Source organism: Ranitomeya imitator, chromosome 3 (genome assembly GCF_032444005.1).
Source record: "Ranitomeya imitator isolate aRanImi1 chromosome 3, aRanImi1.pri, whole genome shotgun sequence".
Classification (NCBI taxonomy): domain Eukaryota; kingdom Metazoa; phylum Chordata; class Amphibia; order Anura; family Dendrobatidae; genus Ranitomeya; species Ranitomeya imitator.
Genome location: NC_091284.1, coordinates 424,342,102 through 424,363,694, shown reverse-complemented (window position 1 = coordinate 424,363,694; position 21,593 = coordinate 424,342,102). Strand labels below are relative to the sequence as shown.

The 21,593-nt window shown below is 44.2% G+C and overlaps 1 protein-coding gene across 5 annotated transcripts in view; it reads left to right on the top strand.

Moving 5' to 3' along the window:
• BCAS3 (BCAS3 microtubule associated cell migration factor) overlaps positions 1–21,593 on the top strand; it is a 1,718,074-nt gene that overhangs the window by 15,361 nt on the left and 1,681,120 nt on the right. For 3 of the 5 annotated variants that reach the window (XM_069757222.1, XM_069757218.1, XM_069757221.1), the window contains exon 2: positions 9,522–9,603. The exons of 1 other annotated variant lie outside the window; for it this stretch is intronic. The gene's annotated coding sequence lies outside the window, so the exon portion shown is untranslated. The remainder of the gene's footprint in view (positions 1–9,521; positions 9,604–21,593) is intronic. One more of the 5 variants, XM_069757219.1, reaches the window with a different exon arrangement.

The window sequence follows — 21,593 nt, the reverse complement described above, 5'->3', positions numbered from 1 at the left end:
TAACTGTGCCATCTTCTCTAAAATGGATGTTTGCATGCATTTTACTTAAGACATCAGTACCCAACAAGCAGGTAGGTGCACCTTTAGCAAATAAAAATTTGGATACAAAAGTTTTAGGGCCAAAGCTCACATTTAAAGGTTTTGTAAAGGGCAACGCCTGAATTTTACCATCATACCCTTCTGCATATGTAACCTTTGAGGATATATTGTCAGGATATGGTAAAAAGTCCTGAATTAAAATGGAGGATGTTGCTCCCGTATCTATCAGAAAAGGTACATTTTTACCCTCAACTTCAACTTGTATTATTGGTCTTCTAGAAGGAAGAGAGACCTGCATAACTTTCAGTCATTCTGAGCTGTCTGTTTGATCAGGCACTGGGTTATTTATCCTATTTTTGGGTACAAAGGTTCCTGAATCTATATCTGTTTTTCTCTTCCTACATTCCCTTTGGAAATGTCCTGGCTTCTTACAGTAATGACAAGTAAACTTTTGATTAGCAGAGCCAGTATTAGCCTGTGCAATTCTTACTGGCTTAGAATTTTCTCTTAAGTCCATTTCTATCCCTACAGCTTTCTGTCTAGCCAGGTGTGGGTCTTCCAAGGTTCTCCAATCAGGGGTTGCGGCCTTAAGCTTTTCCTTCACTTTTGGAGACAATCCATCTATAAAGGTTTTTGTAACTAACCTCATCATTCCTGGAGCGGTTAGATCCATGCCTTCATCTCTGAAATTATTTTCTACACTTAGATAATATTCGTCTACTGATTGTCCAGATTTCTGAGCCACCACTCCCGTTGTTCCTCTCTGCCTCAGTCTCTCCCTCATGAAAACCATTAAGTGATCTACAAATTGTGTACCTGATTCTATCGTTTGTAAGGCACCATCTCCTGCTTGGGGCCTATGTACCTGTAGATTTGCTAATGGCTCCTGGAAGAGTCCAGGAGTCATTTTCATTCTACATAATTCTTCTCCATCTGCCCAAACTCCAGCGTGAGTCTGCATAATTTGCTGTATATATTGTGCAAATCTAACGGGACACTGGGTGGGATCTGGTGCGTTATGCAAGAGAGACATGCCTTCAGCGGGGGACCAAGGGAAATATTGTCGAGTTTGGTGATATCTAGTTCCCATTACTCCGTCAGCACCAGGTTCCCTAAAGGGTCTTGGTACTACCCTAACAGGGGCAAGTACAGCGCCATGTCTAGGTGTACCACAGGCTAGGCAATCATTTCTCCAGTCTGGATTTTGTTGTCCACAGTGCGGACATACCCATCCTCCTGGTCCGGCTAAACTTTGAGGTGGTGTTTGGAGAAAAGATGGGGCATGTGGGTTAAGGTATGGGGGTGGGGTATTTTTAGATTCCACATTTTGTTTTTCTCCACAGCCTGTGGGTCTAATACACCACTTTTTACTCTGTTGATTATATGTCCATCCCTCATTTTCTGCTACCCTAGAGACATCAATCAATGCTTGGATCTGATCTATCCATTTCTTGTCTCTGATTATGCCTTTTTTCCTTTCCTGAATTCCTTCCCATAGTTTTCTACTAAAAGCTTCTGCCCTAGTAACTCCAAACTTACTAAAAATCTTTTTCAGCCCCTTAGTGGCATCTTCACCACTTCTCTCCTTTATGATAGTATAGATATCTAATTCTTCTGGTTCCGACTTTGTTTGCTTATTCCCCATTTTCTTATCCTGAGCTTTCTTGCCCTAGGTGGCGTTTGGGTATGAGAATACCTCGTTACCTTCTTCCTAAGGAGCTAGGATGTCTTTTTCTTGCCCTAGGTGGCGTTTGGGTATGAGAATACCTCGTTACCTTCTTCCTAAGGAGCTAGGATGTTTAAACTGTGTTGATGTAAGAAAATCCTGATTCCTACACCTATAGCAAACAACACAAATGCAACCAGACAGAAAAAGAAAAAGAACATACAACGTATCTTGTCCCAGGCTAATATCTGTCCTGGGCTTATACTATCACATACAACGTATTCTTGTCCCAGGCTAATTTATCTGTCCTGGGCTCATACTATCATACACTTATCCGTCACCAGGTTTTTGTCAAAGACAGGATCAGAGATTGAACATAGGCGCGGAGGTCTCCCCGAAAGGACGCAACCACGTTGCCCAGTGGGACAGTCACTTCTTCTGTTTCAACCCCCTGGGCGGCTTATAGGGCTATTCCCAACTTCCACACACCTTCTATTCACATTCACTCTCATTCAATGCCGTACTCCGTGAGGTGATCAATTCCTAAATAGTTCAAGAACCCGAGCTATAGGTATCCTCCTCTACTAGAACTACCCGCTAAAGAACACGACACAGAAAATCTTACGGACAGTGCAGGGCAGATATAAGAGATCTAACAGTGTCTCTTACCTGGCCAGGTTTTTGTTCATCTGCCGTCCATTATCCCAGATTCTCTTTTCGTTCGTATTCTGCCGGTGTTCTTGAAGGAATACACAGACCTCGGGTCCCTGTTCGGGCGCCAGGAAATGTCGGGATCACACTCAGTCGGAGCAGCCTTTGGAAGTGGGGATCACCAGAAATAATACACAAGACACGTCTTGTATAGTGTATCACTGGGAAGTCTCTGAAGCACGCCTGCCTTCAAGGTGCTACCCCTTCTTTATATACAGGAACACATGGGCTACTTGCACAGTGAACAAGTCTGTAAGAACATGTTCACACACCACCAAGAAACCTGAAGACACAAAAGAGAATAGTAAAACCAAAAACACTCAGTTTGAAAAAAAATTTTTTGCAGTAATCCGCAAGTGCTAGTAAAAGATGTAAATAACAGGGTATTTGGTTGATACGTTTTTTGCAAAAAATGTATACTAAGCTGCTCTACCAATCTTCACGGTATACCCATATCAGAGCAGTCCTAACTAATGTATGCAATCCCTATCTGATGTATTTAAAAACAGATGATCAGGTTTTTAAATACATCAGATAGGGATTGCATACATTAGTTAGGACTGCTCTGATATGGGTATACCGTGAAGATTGGTAGAGCAGCTTAGTATACATTTTTTGCAAAAAACGTATCAACCAAATACCCTGTTATTTACATCTTTTACTAGCACTTGCGGATTACTGCAAAAAATTTTTTTTCAAACTGAGTGTTTTTGGTTTTACTATTCTCTTTTGTGTCTTCAGGTTTCTTGGTGGTGTGTGAACATGTTCTTACAGACTTGTTCACTGTGCAAGTAGCCCATGTGTTCCTGTTTCCATAATTGTTCTCTTGTGTCTACAAGACTGGGGAGTTCCACCACTCCTCTTGGGCTATCTGCACAAAAGCTGTTCTACCCTGTATGCACACATGGATTTTTCCTCTCTGAACCCTGTTCACACAGGTAATATACAGATGATCAGGTTTTTAAATACATCAGATAGGGATTGCATACATTAGTTAGGACTGCTCTGATATGGGTATACCGTGAAGATTGGTAGAGCAGCTTAGTATACATTTTTTGCAAAAAACGTATCAACCAAATACCCTGTTATTTACATCTTTTACTAGCACTTGCGGTTTACTGCAAAAAATTTTTTTTCAAACTGAGTGTTTTTGGTTTTACTATTCTCTTTTGTGTCTTCACCCTTCTTTATATAGTTGTTTAGTGGTTATACAAGTTTTGCATGTTTAAACAAAGAGACAAAACAGTAAAGAAAGAAAAGAAAAGAAAACAGTTTCGTGGGCGGCAGTTTCACAACAAACAGTACAAAGGCAATTCCACAGACAAGAAAAACAGGATTTCATACTATAGCTAAAATGTCCTTGAATGGACAGGTCAATATTTATCACAAATTCTTTTTTTTTTTTTTGTTCATTGAGGTAATCATTTTTGTTCTGCTCTTCACACTGTCAATGAGAATTCTGCACCTCTCGACAGGTATTTTGGCTCACTCCTCAAGAGCAAACTGCTCCAGTTGTCTCTTGTTTGAAGGTTGCTTTTTTCCAGACGGCATGTTTCAGCTCTTTCCATAGATGGGTCATTCCATGGTAACTTACTGTAACAACTCTGCTGGCATCACGGCATGGCCTCTCATCTCTTACACGATCTTACCCACTGCTCCAGGCCATGATGCGGTTTCTATTTCTTGCCAGCTCCATATTCTGTGCCTATGCTCTCTGCATGCTTCCTGGCTGTGTGTATAGGGGGGTGGTGCCTGAACTCTCTGGTTCTTATAGGAATCAGGTGCACCTGTCTAATCTGTTCCTGACCAATTACCAAGAGGCCTCCAGTATTTAGTGCAACTCCACCCAGTGGACTGGGCCTGTGCAATGTGTTAGCTCAGTTCGTGTTTAGCTTCTGAGTTTGCCAGGCCTTGCTCTGTGTTACTCCCTCTCTGGAGTCTTTTGCCTTGATCTTGTTGTCCGCCCTCCAGGAGGCAGAATATCCTGGTCCCTGTGTCTTTGTCCTTGTGTCTTGTTCCATTGCCTTGTCTGTACTTAGTCTGATCTCGGTCTCCATGTCTGTGGCTTCCTTCCCTGCTGTCTTTCCTTGTCTGCTTTTGCTCTGCACTCTTGCGGCTCTGCCTGCTCTGTAGCTTTGTGGCTTTACCTCGGCTCCGCACTCCTGCGGTTCTGCTCTGCACTCCTGCGGTTCTGCTCTGCACTCCTGCGGTTCTGCTCTGCACTCCTGCGGTTCTGCTCTGCTACTTAAGTAATCTCTTGCTGCAGCTCTTCTCCGCATTCCTTGTGGCTCCGCTCTGCTTAGCTTCTGCAGAAATCTCTTGCTGCAGCTCCTCTCCGCATTCCTTGCGGTTCTACTCTGCTTAGCTCCTGCGGCTGCAGTAATCTCTTGCTGCAGCTCCTTTCCACACTCCATGTGGCTCTGCTCTGCTTAGCTCCTGCGGCTGCAGTAATCTCTTGCTGCAGCTCCTCTCCACATTCCTTGTGGCTCTGCTTAGCTTCTGCGGCTGCAGTAATCCCTTGCTGCAGCTCCTCTCCATATTCCTTGCGGTTCTGCTCTGCTTTGCCGCTGCAGAAATCTCTTGCTGCAGCTCCTCTCCATATTCCTTGTGGTTCTGCTCTGCTTAGCTTTTATTGCTGCGCTATCTCTTGCTGCTATACCGCTCCTGTCCGCAGCCTTGCAGTTCTCTTCCTGTGTGAACAGGTCCCAACCTGTTTCTTCATTCTCCTTTCCTTCTGGCTTGTTTCCTTTCCTGCACCTCCTGTGTGAACAGGTTCCTACCTGTTCCTTCATACACCGTTCCTGCCAGCCCTGTGTTCTCTGCCGTGTTCCTGCCAGCCCTGTGTTCTCTGCCGTGTTCCTGCCAGCCCTGTGTTCTCTGCCGTGTCTCTGCCAGCTCTGTGTCTCAGCCGTGCCAGCCTACTCGTCTGAATCTCATCCGTGCTCATCTGCTAGTCCTGCCTGATGCCCGCACCAATCTTAGTGTTCCTGTCTCCCAAGTGGGATCAGCAGCCACAGCCAGACACCACCCTGGCGTAGCAGCTGGCAGCTGCCTGCTGGACAAGCCTGACCTCACCATCAGAGGCTCCAGTGAAAACCCAGGCAGCTGTCATAGTCACGCCCCTTCCAGGGTAGTCTGGCTTGTGGCACAGTGGGGCCATAAACCCCCCCCCCCCCAAGCTCACGCCCACCAGTCAGGGCGTGAGCGTGACACTTACGTTACATTCACAAGCCAAAAACTGCCTACAGACTGAAGGCAGGCACAAAAAGGAGTGAATGTATATTGTACATTAAACTATTCTCAATAGATTTCAACACAGTTTGATTTTTCAACAATAAAATTAAATACAAATACAGTGTTATTACTTGGTAACTTACGTTACAAAAAAGGAAAGGCAATTGACCCTCATGAGTCTGCCAAATTTTCTATTCTGGTAAACAGGGGAGAAGCACTATTTTTATTGTATTAAAACACCATAGTCCCAGCAACTTTAAAAAATTTATTTTAACCTCTCAAGTTAAAAGCAACAGTTTTTATTACAAGAAGTATAGATAACGTGCGTTACTAATCTGATGGTAACTTATGTTACAATATGTTACCATCCATTGGATTAAACTTATTGTCAGGTAAGTTACCATCATCTTTGTAACCTAAGTTACTATATTGTGTTGTAACGTAAGCTACCATGGAATGACCCAGATGCTCAATAGGATTTAGGTCAGGGCTCATAGAAGGCCACTTCAGAATAGTCTAATGTTTTCCTCTTAGCCATTCTTGGGTGTTTTTAGCTGTGTGTTTTGGGTCATTCTCTTGTTGCAAGACCCATGACCTGTGACTGAGACCAAGCTTTCTGACACTGGGCAGCACAATTCTCTCTAGACTCTCTTGATAGTCTTGAGATTTCATTGTACTCTGCAAAGATTCTAGACACCCTGTGCCAGATGCAGCAAAGCAGCCCCTGAACATAACAGAGCTTCCTCCATGTTTCACAGTAGGGACAGTGTTCCTTTCTAGATATGCTTCACTTTTCCATCTGTGAACATAGAGCTGATGTGTCTTGCCAAAAAGTTCCATTTTTGTCTCATCTGTCCATAGGACATTCTCCCAGAAGCTTTGTGGCTTGTCAACATGTAGTTTGGCAAATTCCAGTCTGGATTTTTATGATTTTTTTTTTTTTTTTTCTTCAACAATGGTGTCCTCCTTGGTCATCTCCCATGATGTCCACTTTGGCACATACAATGACAGTTGGTGCGATCTGACACTGATGTTCCTTGAGCTTGAAGTTCACCTTTAATCTGTTTAGAAGTTTTTCTGGGCTCTTCTGTTACCATTCATATTATCCGTCTTTTTGATTTGTCATCGATTTTCCTCCTGCGGCCACGTCCAGGGAGGTTGGCTACAGTCCCATGGATCTTAACTTTCTGAATAATACCATGTTTCCCCGATAGTAAGACACCCCCGAAAGTAAGACGTAGTGGGGGTTTTAGCGGGGTCGGCTAATGTAAGACGTACCCCGAAAGTAAGACGTAGTAAATACCGTAGTGCTGAGTAGTGTCGGGGTCGGCCGAAACTCGATGGTTCCCAGGGTCTGAAGGAGAGGAAACTCTCCTTCAGGCCCTGCGATCCATATTTAAGTGTAAAATAAAGAATTAAAATAAAAAATATCGCTATACTTACCCTCTGAAGCGCCCTGGTACTAACCGGGAACCTTCCTTCCTTCGAATCAGCGCTTCCAGGACCTAGCGGTGACGTTGCGGCTTCTGATTGGTCGCGCGACCAATCACAAGCCGCGACGTCACCGCAAGGTCCTGGAAGCGTTTCGGGGAAACACGGTATGTGCAACTGTAGTCACAGGAACATCAAGCTGCTTGGAGATGGTCTTATAACTTTTACCTTTAACATGTTTGTCTATAATTTTCTTTAAAATCTCCTGAGATAATTATTTTCTTCGCTTCCTCTGGTCCATGTTGAGTGTGATATACACATCATGTCACCACACAGCACAGTGAGTATCTGTAGCCCTATATACCGGCCCACTCACTGATTCCAAGATTGCAGACACCTGTGATGCTAGTTAGTGGAAACACCTTGATTTAACATGTCCCTTCTGTCACATTATTTTCAGGGGTACCATCATTTCTGTCCAGGCCTATTTCATGAGTTTTATTTTTTAAAACTTCTGTGGAACCATGGTTGAAAAGCAATGTCTGACTTTCATTTCTTCATTTTCGTAGATCTTTATTTAGTATTACTTTTGTCAGATTCAAGTTATTTCTGTGACCATTGTGGGTTTTTCTGTCATTAAACGAGGGGTACCAACAATTTTGGCCACGTGTGTAGTCGACTGAAAGCTGAGTGCACACAATGGCAGAAAAAAATCAGTGCAGATTTTGCAGCAATTCTATAGGACAATCCGTATGTGGTTTCACCCCGATTACATTGAAGCGGCGAAAGTGATGGACGGTTGTATAACTGTAGGGACAGATTATATTGTGCTGTTTACATTCTACTTGACAGCAGTGGGGGCACTGCATGAAATACTTCATCACAATTTCCAAAGTTTCATTTTTTTTTTTTATTGTAGATGCACTGGAACTATAAAAATAAAATAGATACTTGTGTACCTTCAGTTATATCAAGTCTACATGTCCTGGAGGAATTTTGAATAACGTTCTAGTATTTTGTAAATCTTATTATAAATAACTAGATGGTGGCCCGATTCTAAGGCATCAGGTATTCTAGAATATGCATGGCCTCGTAGTATATTGCCCAGCCACGTAGTATATTGCCCAGCCACGTAGTATATTGCCCAGCCACGTAGTATATTGCCCAGCCACGTAGTATATTGCCCAGCCACGTAGTATATTGCCCAGTTACGTAGTATATTGCCCAGCCCACGTTGTATATTGCCCAGCCCACGTAGTATATTGCCCAGCCACGTAGTATATTGCACAGCGATGCAGTATATTGCCCAGTTACGTAGTATACAGCACAGAACCACGTAGTATATTGCTCAGCCACGTAGTATATTGCCTAGCTACGTAGTATATTGCCCAGCCACGTATATGTCACAGGTTAAAAATAAAAAATAATCATGCTCACCTTCCGATCCGAGGGCCCTTGTACTTCTGTCACCGCACGGCAGCTTCCGGTCCCAGGGTGTGATGACGTCGCGGTCACATGACCGTGACGTCATGGCAGGTCCTTGTCGCATACCATCATTGCCACCGAAACCTGCCGGTTGCTTGGAGCGGTCACCGGAGAGTCGCGAGAAGCGGGAAAGATGGCTGAAGGTGAGTATATAATGATTTTTTATTTTTTTAAATTATTTTTAACAGTAGATGTTTTTACTATTGACGCTGCATAGGCAGCATCAATAGTAAAAACTTGGTCACACAGGGTTATTAGCGGCGGTAACGGAGTGAGTTACCCGCGGCATAACGCGGTCCGTTACCGCCGGCATTAACCCTATGTGAGCAGTGACTGGAAGGGAGTATGCGGGCGCCGGGCAGTGACAGCGGGGAGGAAGGAGCGGCCATTTTCTTTCGGACTGTGCCTGTCGCTGATTGGTCACGGCAAAACAGCCACGACCAATCAGCAACTTGGATTCCATGACAGAGGCCGCGACCAATGAATATCCGTGACAGGCAGAAAGAGAGACAGAAGGATAGAAAGACGGAAGTGACCCTTAGACAATTATATAGTAGATTGGGGTATTGCATGTGTGTATTCTATGCTCTAAAATCTCATCCCATTGGGCACATCCTTATCAGGTGTTCATAACTTATTCTTTTGGAATCCAAGAATTTGTTGGTACCTAATCCTCCAAATCGTATTGGATATGTGACCATGCCTATGTGGTCAGAATTCATTATTCTAATTAGTATGCCCACTTCTCTGCTAAAAAACTGCTCACCCCAATTATCATGAAGGTATCAAAATATGAGACCCCCAACAGATCACTCCTACTAAAACGATCAGTACTGAATGTTTTAAAGTTTTGTTGTTTTTTTTTTTACTTAAATGTATGTACTTAGGCTAAAAAAAACCCAAACATTTTACTATGAGGTTTCCTTAAACATATTGCGCTGTTTTGCTTTAACAGGCTTTTTGTTTTCGGCACATTCACCTTTGGTTTGGTCTGTGGCCATAAATCAGCTGGGAAGAGCTCAGAAAAAGGTAAACAGGTAAGAGTTACAAACTTTCCTGTCATTCATGTTGAATGAGCTCACTGATGGATTCTTGGTTAACCCCTTTACCCCCAAGGGTGGTTTGCACGTTATGGACCGGGCCAATTTTTACAATTCTGACCACTGTCCCTTTATGAGGTTATAACTCTGGAACGCTTCAACGGATCCCAGTGATTCTGACATTTTCTCGTGACATATTGTACTTCTTGATTGTGGTAAAAATTCTTTGATGGTACCTGCGTTTATTTGTGGAAAAAATGAAAATTTGGCGAAAATTATGAAAATTTCGCAATTTTCCAACTTTGAATTTTTATGCAATTAAATCACAGATATACCGTATATACTCGAGTATAAGCCGACCCGAGTATAAGCCGACCCCCCCCTAATTTTGCCACAAAAAACTGGGAAAACTTATTGACTCGAGTATAAAGGTACCTTCACACATAACGATATCGTTAACGATATCGTTGCTTTTTGTGACGTAGCAACGATATCGTTAAGGATATCGTTCTGTGTGACAGCGACCAACAATCAGGCCCCTGCTGGGAGATCGTTGGTCGCTGAGGAAAGTCCAGAACTTTATTTCGTCGCTGGATCTCCCGTGGACATCGCTGGATCGGCGTGTGTGACACCGATCCAGCGATGTCTTCACTGGTAACCAGGGTAAACATCGGGTAACTAAGCGCATGGCCGCGCTTAGTAACCCGATGTTTACCCTGGTTACCAGCGTAAAAGTAAAAAAACAACCACTACATACTTACCTACCGCTGTCTGTCCCCGGCGCTCTGCTTCTCTGCACTCCTCCTGCACTGGCTGTGAGCGTCGGTCAGCCGGAAAGCAGAGCGGTGACGTCACCGCTCTGCTTTCCGGCCGCTGTGCTCACAGCCAGAGCAGGAGGAGTGCAGAGAAGCTGAGCGCCGGGGACAGACAGCGATAGGTAAGTATGTAGTGTTTGTTTTTTTTACTTTTACGATGGTAACCAGGGTAAACATCGGGTTACTAAGCGCCGCCCTGCGCTTAGTAACCCGATGTTTACCCTGGTTACCCGGGGACCTCGGGATCGTTGGTCGCTGGAGAGCTGTCTGTGTGACAGCTCTCCAGCGACCAAAAAGCGATGCTGCAGCGATCGACATCGTTGTCGGTATCGCTGCAGCGTCGCTGTGTGTGAAGGTACCTTAAGCCTAGGGTAGGAAATGCAGCAGCTACCGGTGAATTTCAAAAATAAAAATAGATGCTCCATACCGTTCATTATTGCCCCATAAGATGCTCCATATAAAGCTGTGCCACATATAATGCTCCATACTGTTCATTATTGCCCCATAGATGTGCCATATAAAGCTGTGCCATATAGTGCTCTGCACCGTTCATTATTGCCCCATAGATGTGCCATATAAAGCTGTGCCATATAGTGCTCTGCACCGTTCATTATTGCCCTATAGCTGCCATATAGTGCTCTGCGCCGTTCATTATTGCCCCATAGCTGCCATATAGTGCTCTGCGCCGTTCAGTATTGCCCCATAGCTGTGCCATATAGTGCTCTGCACCGTTCAGTATTGCCCCATAGCTGCCATATAGTGCTCTGCGCCGTTCAGTATTGCCCCATAGCTGTGCCATATAGTGCTCTGCACCGTTCAGTATTGCCCCATAGCTGCCATATAGTGATCTGCGCCGTTCAGTATTGCCCCATAGCTGTGCCATATAGTGCTCTGCACTATTCAGTATTGCCCCATAGCTGTGCCATAGAAAGCTGTGCCATTGCTGCTGCTGCTGCAATAAAAAAAAAAATGCCATACTCACCTCTCTTGCTTGCAGCTCCCAGCGTCCGGTCCCGGCGTCTCTCCGCACTGACTGTTCAGGCAGAGGGCGGCGCGCACACTATACGCGTCATCGCGCCCTCTGACCTGCACAGTCAGAGCGGAGAGACGCCAGGAAGATGGAGCGGCGCCCGGCGTGTGGAACGCGGACAGGTGAATATGATATACTTACCTGCTCCCGGCGTCCCGCTCCCTCTGCCTGTCACACGGTCTTCGGTGCCGCAGCCTCTTCCTCTATCAGCGGTCACCGTTACCGCTGATTAGAGAAATGAATATGCAACTCCACCCCTATGGGAGGTGGAGCCGCGTATTCATTTCTCTAATGAGCGGTCTCACGTGACCGCTGAAGAGGAGAAGAACTGCAGCACCGAAGACCGTGTGACGGGCAGGGGGAGCACCAGAATCGCCGGGACTAGGTGAGTATGCCTCAGCGCCCTCTCCCCCTCACCCGCCGACCCTGCCGCCCACCGTGACTCGAGTATAAGCCGAGAGGGGCACTTTCAGCCCAAAATTTTGTATTTCACACAAAATACTTAATAAGTAACATTTCCCACATGTCTACTTTACATCAGCACAATTTTGGAACCAAAATTGTTTTTTGTTAGGGAGTTATAAGGGTTAAAAGTTGACCAGCAATTTCTCATTTCTACAACACCATTTTTTTTTAGGGACCACATCTCATTTGAAGTCCTTTTGAGGGGTCTATATGATAGAAAATACCCAAGTGTGACACCATTCTAAAAACTACACCCCTCAAGGTGCTCAAAACCATATTCAAGAAGTTTATTAACCCTTCTGGTGCTTCACAGGAATATTTTGAATGTTTAAATAAAAATGAACGTTTAACTTTTTTTCACAAAAAATTTAATTCAGCTCCAATTTGTTTTATTTTACCAAGGGTAACAGGAGAAAATGGACCCCAAACATTGTTGTACAATTTGTCCTGAGTATGCCAATACCCCACATGTGGGGGTAAACCACTGTTTGGGCGCATGGCAGAGCTCGGAAGCGAAGGAGCGCCATTTGACTTTTCAATGCAAAATTGGCTGGAATTGAGATGGGACGCCATTTTTCGTTTGGAGAGCCCCTGATGTGCCTAAACACTGAAACCCCCCACAAGTGACACCATTTTGGAAAGTAGACCCCCTAAGGAACTTATCTAGATGTGTTTTGAGCGCTTTGACCCACCAAGGGCTTCACATAAGTTTATAATGCAGAGCCGTAAAAATAAAACAAAAATTTTTCCCACAAAAATTATTTTTTTAGCCCCCAGTTTTGTATTTTTCCGAGGGTAACAGGAGAAATTGGACCCCAAAATTTGTTGCCCAATTTGTCCTGAGTGCGATGATACACCATATGTGGGGGGAACCACTGTTTGGGCGCATGGGAGGGCTCGGAAGGGAAGGAGTGCCATTTGGAATGCAGACTTAGATGGAATGGTCTGCAGGCGTCACATTGTGTTTGCAGAGCCCCTAATGTACCTAAACCGTAGATCCCCCCCCCCCCACAAGTGACCCCATATTGGAAACTAGACCCCCCAGGGAACTTATCTAGATGTGCTGTGAGAACTTTGAACCCCTAAGTGTTTCACTGCAGTTTATAACGCAGAGCAGTGAAAATAAAAAATCTTTTTTTTCCCACAAATTATTTTTTAGCCCCCAGTTTTGTATTTTCCCAAAACTTGTTTTCCTATTTGTCCTGAGTACGCTGATACTGCATATGTTGGGGTAAACCCCTGTTTGGGCACACGGGAGAGCTCGGAAGGGAAGAAGCACTGTTTTACTTTTTCAACGCAGAATTGGCTGGAATTGAGATCGGACGCCATGTCGCGTTTGGAGAGCCCCTGATGTGCCTAAACAGTGGAAACCCCCCAATTATAACTGAAACCCTAATCCAAACACACCCCTAACCCTAATCCCAACAGTAACCCTAACCATACCTCTAACCCTGACACACCCCTAACCCTAATCCCAACCCTATTCCCAACTGTAAATGTAATCTAAACCCTAACCCTAACTTTAGCCCCAACCCTAACCCTAACTTTAGCCCCAACCCTAACCCTAACTTTAGCCCCAACCCTAACCCTAGCCCTAACCCTAGCCCTAGCCCTAATGGGAAAATGAAAATAAATATATTTTTTTAATTTTTCCCTAGCTAAGGTGGTGATGAAGGGGGGGTTGATTTACTTTTATAGCGGGTTTTTTAGCGGATTTTTATGATTGGCAGCCGTCACACACTGAAAGACGCTTTTTATTGCAAAAAATATTTGTTGCGTTACCACATTTTGAGAGCTATAATTTTTCCATATTTTGGTCCACAGAGTCATGTGAGGTCTTGTTTTTTGCGGGACGAGTTGACGTTTTTATTGGTAACATTTTCGGGCACGTGACATTTTTTGATCGCTTTTTATTCCGATTTTTGTGAGGCAGAATGACCAAAAACCAGCTATTCATGAATTTCTTTTGGGGGAGGCATTTATACCGTTCTGTGTTTGGTAAAATCGATGAAGCAGTTTTATTCTTCGGGTCAGTACGATTACAGCGATACCTCATTTATATCATTTTTTTATGTTTTGGCGCTTTTATACGATAAAAACTATTTTATAGAAAAAATAATTATTTTTGCATCTCTTTATTCTCAGGACTATAACTTTTTTATTTTTTTGTTGATGATGCTCGTTTTTTGCGCGACAAGATGATGCTTTCAGCGGTACCATAGTTATTTATATCTGTCTTTTTGATCGCGTGTTATTCCACTTTTTGTTCGGCGGTATGATAATAAAGCGTTTGTTTTTGCCGTTTTTTTTTTTTCTTACGGTGTTTACTGAAGGGGTTAACTAGTGGGCCAGTTTTATAGGTCGGGCCGTTACGGACGCGGCGATACTAAATATGTGTACTTTTATTGTTTTTTATTTATTTAAAGAAATGTATTTATGGGAATATATATATAATTTTTTTTCATTATTTAGGAATATTTAAAAAAAAATTTTTTTTTTTTTTTTTACACATTTGGAAATTTTTTGTTTTACTTTGTCCCAGGGGGGACATCACAGATCGGTGATCTGACAGTTTGCACAGCACTCTGTCAGATCACCGATCTGACTTACAGCAGTGCAGGCTTCACAGTGCCTGCTCTAAGCAGGCTCTGTGAAGCCACCTCCCTCCCTGCAGGACCCGGATGCCGCGGCCATCTTGGATCCGGGCCTGGAGCAGGGAGGGAGGTGAGCAGACCCTCGCAGCAACGCGATCACATCGCGTTGCTGCGGGGGGCTCAGGGAAGCCCGCAGGGAGCCCCCTCCCTGCGCGATGCTTCCCTGTACCGCTGGCACATCGCGATCATGGTTGATCGTGGTGTGCCGGGGGTTAATGTGCCGGGAGCGGTTCGTGACCGCTCCTGGCACATAGTGCCGGATGTCGCTGACACCCGGCTGCGATCGGCCGCGCTCCCCCCGTGAGCGCGGCCGATCGCGTATGACGTACTAACCCGTCGGTAGTCATAGGGGCCCACCCCACCTCGACGGGATAGTACGTCTAATGTCAGAAAGGGGTTAAATAATTTTGCAGCCAGCAATAGACAGTACAATACATGGAGTATAAAAGGCAAATTGTTTAATGTAACCTAAGTGCAAAACATTTTTTTAAAACCTGAAATACATGCATTTAACCCCTTAATGACCGATACGCATTTTAACGGCAGCAGTTAAGGGTACTTAAACCACAGCGCCGTTAATTAACGGCACTGTGGAAAAAATGTATAGCGCCCCCCCAGAGTCGGAGTTTCTCTGGGGTCTTGGTTGCCGGGGTAGCCGAGACCCCAGAGAACATGATTCGGGTCGGTTTTTACCGACCCCCGAGTTGCGATCGCCGGTAATTAACCGTTTACCGGCGGTCACAAAAGAAAAAATCGATTTGCGATTGAATTTCTCTGTCCTCCGATGTGATCGCACATCAGAGGACAGAGAAATGGGGTTCCCGATCACCCCCTGATACTCATCCATCTCCCCCGATGCTCCTCGTGGTTCCCCATGGGCGCCGCCATCTTCTTCTGGCAAAAAAATGGCAGGTGCATGCGCAGTGCGCCCGCCGGCCGGCACCCGGAAGATCTTTGGGGTCTCGGCTGCCGGGGGTAGCCGAGACCCCAAAGAACATGATCGGGGTCGGTTTTTACTGACCCCTGTTTTGTGATTGCCGGTAAAATAACCGTTTACCAGCGACCGCAAAAAAAAAAAGGCAGTGTGTTTATTCTCTATCCTCTGATGTCATCGCACAGGAGAGGACAGAGAAATAGGGGCATTCGGAGACCCTGTTATCCTTACCAGTGTCCCTGGGTCCTTCTGCGTCCCCTCCTGACCGCCAGCTTTTTCCTCCGGGAAGAAAATGGCAGGCGCATGCGCAGTGCACCCGCCGTGATCTGCCGGCCGGCAGAGGAAGATTCTGCCTCTTGTTTCATTTTGGTCACTGTGAGATCCTATTACAGTGATCAAAATAAAAAAAATAGTAAATAAACACCCCTCCCCCCCTTTATCATCCCCTTAGTTAGGAAAAAATAATTAAATAAAAAAAGTATGCATTTCCATATAGGGTTGGGGCTAAAGTTAGGGTTGGTGATAGGGTTAGGGTTAAGGTTGGGGCTAAAGGTAGGGTTAGGGTTGGGGCTAAAGGTAGGGATAGGGTTGGGGCTAGGGTTAGGGCTAAAGTTAGGGTTAGGGTTGGGGCTAAAATTAGGATTAGGGCTAGGGTTGGGGCTAAAGATAGGGTTAGAGTTTGGATTAGGGTTACGTTTGGGATTAGGGTTAGGTTTGGGATTAGGGGTGTATTGGGGTTAGGGTTAGGTTTAAGGTTAGGGTTTAGATTAGGATTAGGGGTGTGTTGGGTTTGGGGTTTTGATTAGGGTTATGGTTAGGGTTGGGATTAGGGTTTGGGGTGTTTTGGGGTTAGGGTGGTGATTAGGATTATGGATCGGGTTGGGATTAGGGTTAGGGGTGTGTTGGGGTTAGGGTTGGAGTTAGAATTGGGGGGTTTCAACTGTTTAGGTACATCATTGAGTCTCCAAACGCGACACCCAATTTTGCGCTCAAAAAGTCAAATGGTGCTCTCTCCCTTCTGAGCTCTGCCGTGCGCCCAAACAGTGGTTTACCCCCACATATGGGGCATCAGCGTACTAAGTACAAGTTGGACAACAACTTTTGGGGTCCACTTTCTCCTGTAACCCTTGCAAAAATAAAAAAAATTGGGGGCTAAAAAATCATTTTTGTGGGGGGAAAAAAAAGGTTTTTATTTTCACGGCTCTCCGTCAAACTTCTGTGAAGCACTTGGGCGTTCAAAATGCTCAGCACACATCTAGAGAAGTTCCTTGGGGGATCTGGTTTCCAAAATGGGGTCACTTGTAGGGGGTTTCTACTGTTTAGGTACATCAGGAGCTCTGCAAATGCAACATGACGCCCGCAGACCATTCCATCAAAGTCTGCATTTTAAAACGTCACTACTTCCCTTCCGAGCTCTGCCATGCACCCAAACAGTGGTCCCCCTCCACATATGGGGTATCAGCGTACTCAGGACAAATTGCACAACAACTTTTGGGGTCCAATTTCTCCTGTTACCCTTGAGAAAAGAAAAAATTGCGAGCTAAAATATCATTTTTGAAGGAAAAAAAAAAGGATTGTTTATTTTCTCGGCTCTACGTTATAAACTTCTGTGAAGCACATGGGGGTTCAAAGTGCTCACCACACATCTAGATAAGTTCCTTAAGGGGTCTAGTTTCCAAAATGGTGTCACTTGTGGGGGGTTTCCACTGTTTAGGCACACCAGGGGCTCTCCAAATGCGACATGGCGTCCGATCTCAATTCTAGCCAATTCTGCATTGAAAAAGTCAAACGGCGCTCCTTCTCTTCCAAGCTCAGCCGTGCACCCAAACAGTCGTTTACCCCCACATATGGGGTATCGGCGTATTCAGAATTTGTGCAACAAATTTTGTGGTTCATGTTCTCTTTTTACACTTGTGAAAATAAAATAAAATACACTTGGTTCTGAAGTAAAATGTTTGCAAAAAAAAGTTAAATGTTCATTTTTTTCCTTCCACATTGTTTCAGTTCCTGTGAAGCACATAAAGGGTTAATAAACTTCTTGAATGTGGTTTTGAGCACCTTGAGGGGTGTAGTTTTTAGAATGGTGTCAAGTTTGGGTATTTTCTGTCATATACACCCCTCAAAGTGACTTTAAATGTGAGATGGTCCCTAAAAAAAAAATGGTTTTGTAAATTTTGTTGTAAAAATTAGAAATCGCTGGTCAACTTTTAACCCTGATAACTTCCTAACAAAATTTTTTTTTCACCATATATCCTTTTTTTCATAAATAATCACAAGTAATATCGAAGAAATGTTGCAACTAACATGAAGTACAATATGTAACGAAAAAACAATCTCAGAATCAGCGGGATACGTTAAAGCGTTCCAGAGTTATAACCTCATAAAGGGACAGTGGTCAGAATTGTAAAAATTGGCTCGGTCATTAAGTACCAAATTTGCTCTGTCACTAAGGGGTTAAGAAAAGAAAATTTTTAAAGTTGGATAACTGCTAATACCCTTTTATGTTCTCTATTTTTTATGCTTTTAGTTGAAAATTTTGAAAGAAGCAGTGTTAATTGCATGTTATCTGCTGCTGTCTTCAAGATATTCTAAACAGAAGTCCATAACGATCCGTCTTTGGCTGCCGTAGTGCTCAGTCACCAAACACTTTATAAATATCGACTTGAATATTTGGCCCGAGTGTGGGTCACCTGTTTTCAGAGTTGTGGACTAGATTTGCCTGCAGCCCTCCACACTTTCTATCTCTCATTTCACAGTAGTAGTGTTTCCTATGACCATATTGCTATTATTGCCGATATTCTGCATTATTTACATTGCCTCGCGAAAGTATTCGACTCCCTGGAACTTTTCAACCTTTTCCCACATATCATGCTTCAAATATAAAGATACCAAATGTAAATTTTTGGTGAAGAATCAACAACAAGTGGAACACAATTGTGAAGTTGAGGAAATTTTTGTGGAAATTCAAAAACTGAAAAGTGGGGCGTGCAATATTATTTGGCCCCTTTACTTTCAGTGCAGCAAACTCACTCCAGAAGTTCATTGTGGATCTCTGAATGATCCAATGTTGTTCTAAATGCCTAATGATAAATATAATCCACCTGTGTGTAACCAAGTCTCCGTATAAATGCACCTGCTCTGTGATAGTCTCGGGGTTCTGTTTGAAGCACAGAGAGCATCATGAAGACCAAGTCTCTCGATGTACAAAACTGATAGACGTACCCCCAAGAGACTTGCAGATGTAATCGCAGCAAAAGGCGGCGCAACAAAGTATTAAGTTAAAGGGGCCGAATAATATTCCACTTGTTGTTGATTCTTCACCAGAAAATTACATTTGGTATCTTTGTTTGAAGCATGATGTGTGGGAAAAGGTTGAAAAGTTGCAGGGAGTAGAATACTTTCGCAAGGCACTGTATTTGATGGGGATTGACATCAGGTATCTGCGAGCGTCCCTCAAGAGACCACGATTGAGCTCTGATATTCTAATGAAGTGGTGACATGTTTGAGGATGCCTCATATGTCATGGAAATAAGTTACAAATCTTTGACCAATATCCATGGAAGTGCAGTGTGGTCCATTACAGGGGCTGGATCGGGTTATAACTTGTATGTATTCTCATTCAGTCCTGGAGGTCCACAGCGGAAAGTAGCTGCTTGGACTTAATGTTGTGCTGTTGCTTCCTAGGTAAGTACTTGTAAAGAAGGATGATCCAGAAGTGGTGTCAGGAGGCTTATATAATCTCCTACATTACTTTCTGTGTGTCGGTCATCTTGCTCAGTTAGGATAACTGTATGGATACCATATGCTCGAGTATAAGCCGACCCCCCTCTCACCCCTAATTTTGCCACAAAAAACTGGGAAAACTTAATGACTCGAGTATAAGCCTAGGGTGGAAAATGTAGCAGCTACCGGTAAATTTCAAAAGTAAAAATAGATACCAATAAAAGTAAAATTAATTGAGACATCAGTAGGTTAAGTGTTTTTGAATATCCATATTGAATCGGGAGCCTCATATAATGCTCCATAAAGTTTGATGGGCCCCATTAGATGCTCCATATTAAAATATGCCCCATATAATCCTGCATAAAGGGTAACAAGGGCCCCATAAGATGCTCCATAGAGATATTTGCCCTATATAGTGCTGCACAAGCGTTATGGCCCCATACAGATGCTCTGCACAGTCACTTGCCCCATATAGTGCTGCACAAGTGTTATGGCCCCATACAGATGCTCCGCACAGCCACTTGCCCCATATAGTGCTGCACAAGTGTTATGGCCCCATAAGATGCTTCGCACAGCCACTTGCCCCTTATAGTGCTGCACAAGTGCTATGGCCCCATAAGATGCTCCGCACAGCCACTTGCCCCATTTGCTTTTGCTGCCTGAGTGTCAGCCAGAGGACGCTGAAGACTGAGCCGCACCGGAACGAGGAGCGGTAAATATCGCGCAGCGCTGCGCTCCCCCTCCCCGTATACTTACCTGCTCCTGGCGCTGCGTCCCTGCTTCTTCCACCGCTGAATCTTCTTCCTGTATTGAGCGGTCACCGTTACCGCTCATACAGTAATGAATATGCGGCTCCACCTCTATGGATTATTTGCTAATAATTCTAGCAAATTTTACTTTCAAAAGGTCAAATGGCGATCCTTCTGAGCTCTGCCGTGCGCCAAAACATTAGTTTTTTTTCCCCACATGGAGCATCTGCGTACTCAGGAGAAATAGTGATGAGCAAATATACTCGTTACTCGAGATTTCCCGAGCACGCTCAGGTGTCCTCCGAGTATTTGTAAGTGCTCGGAGATTTAGTTTTCCTTGCAGCAGCTGAATGATTTACATCTGTTATCCAGCTTGATTACATGTGGGGATTCCCTAGCAACCAGGCAACCCCCCACATGTACTTATGCTGGCTAGTAGCTGTAAATCATTCAGCTGCGGCGATGAAAACTAAATCTCCGATCATTTACAAATACTCGGAGGACACCCGAGCATGCGTGGGAAATCTCGAGTAACGAGTATATTCGCTCATCACTACTCCCATACACTCCCATTGAGAGCTTGTGACTGTTATCTCTGACTTCCGGGCAATCAGAAGTTACGGTCTCAAGTTGGCATTGCGTTACTGGAACAGCATCACAAGGAGCAGAATCCGGCGGCTGGTAAGTACACTGTGTTCCAAATTATTATGCAAATTGGATTTAAGTGTCATAAAGATTTAATTGTTTTGTTTTTCAAATAAACTCATGGATGGTATTGTCTCAGGGCTCAATGGATCACTGAAATCAATCTTAAACACGTGTGATAATTAGTTTTCCAGGTGATTCTAATTAAAGGAAAACTACTTAAAAATTATGTTCCACATTATTAAGCAGGCCACAGGTTTCAAGTAATATGGGAACTAAAAAGGATCTCTCTGCTGCTGAAAAGCATTAAATAGTGCAATGCCTTGGACAAGGTATGAAAACATTAGATATTCCACGAAAACTTGAGTGGTCATCATACTGTGAAGAGATTTGTGACTGAAACAGAGCACAGACAGAGTTCATGCAGATAAAGGCATAATGAGGAAGGTTTCTGCCAGACAAATTCATGGGATTAAGAGAGCAGCTGCCAAAATACCATTACAAAGCAGCAAGCAGTTATTTGAAGCTGCTGGTGCCTCTGGAGTCCCTCGATCCTCAAGGTGTAGGATCCTTCAAAGGCTTGCTGTGGTGCATAAACCTAATATTCAACCACCCTTAAACAGTGTTCAGAAGCAGAAATGTTTAAAGTGGGCCCAGACATACATGAACACTAATTTCCAAATAGTTTTGTTTACTAATGAGTGTCAAGCAACCCTGGATGGTCCAGATGGATGGAGTAGTGGATGGTTGGTGGATTGCTACCATGTCCCAACAAGGCTACGACGTCAGAAAGGGGGTGAAGGAGTCACACTTTGGGCCAGAATCACGGGGAGACAGCTGGTAGGACGCTTTAAGGTTCCTGAAGGTGTGAAAATTACCTCTGCAAAGTATTTAGAGTTTCTGACTGACAACTTTCTTCCATGGTCTAAAAAGCAGAAACGTGCCTTCAGGAGCAAAATCATCTTCATGCAT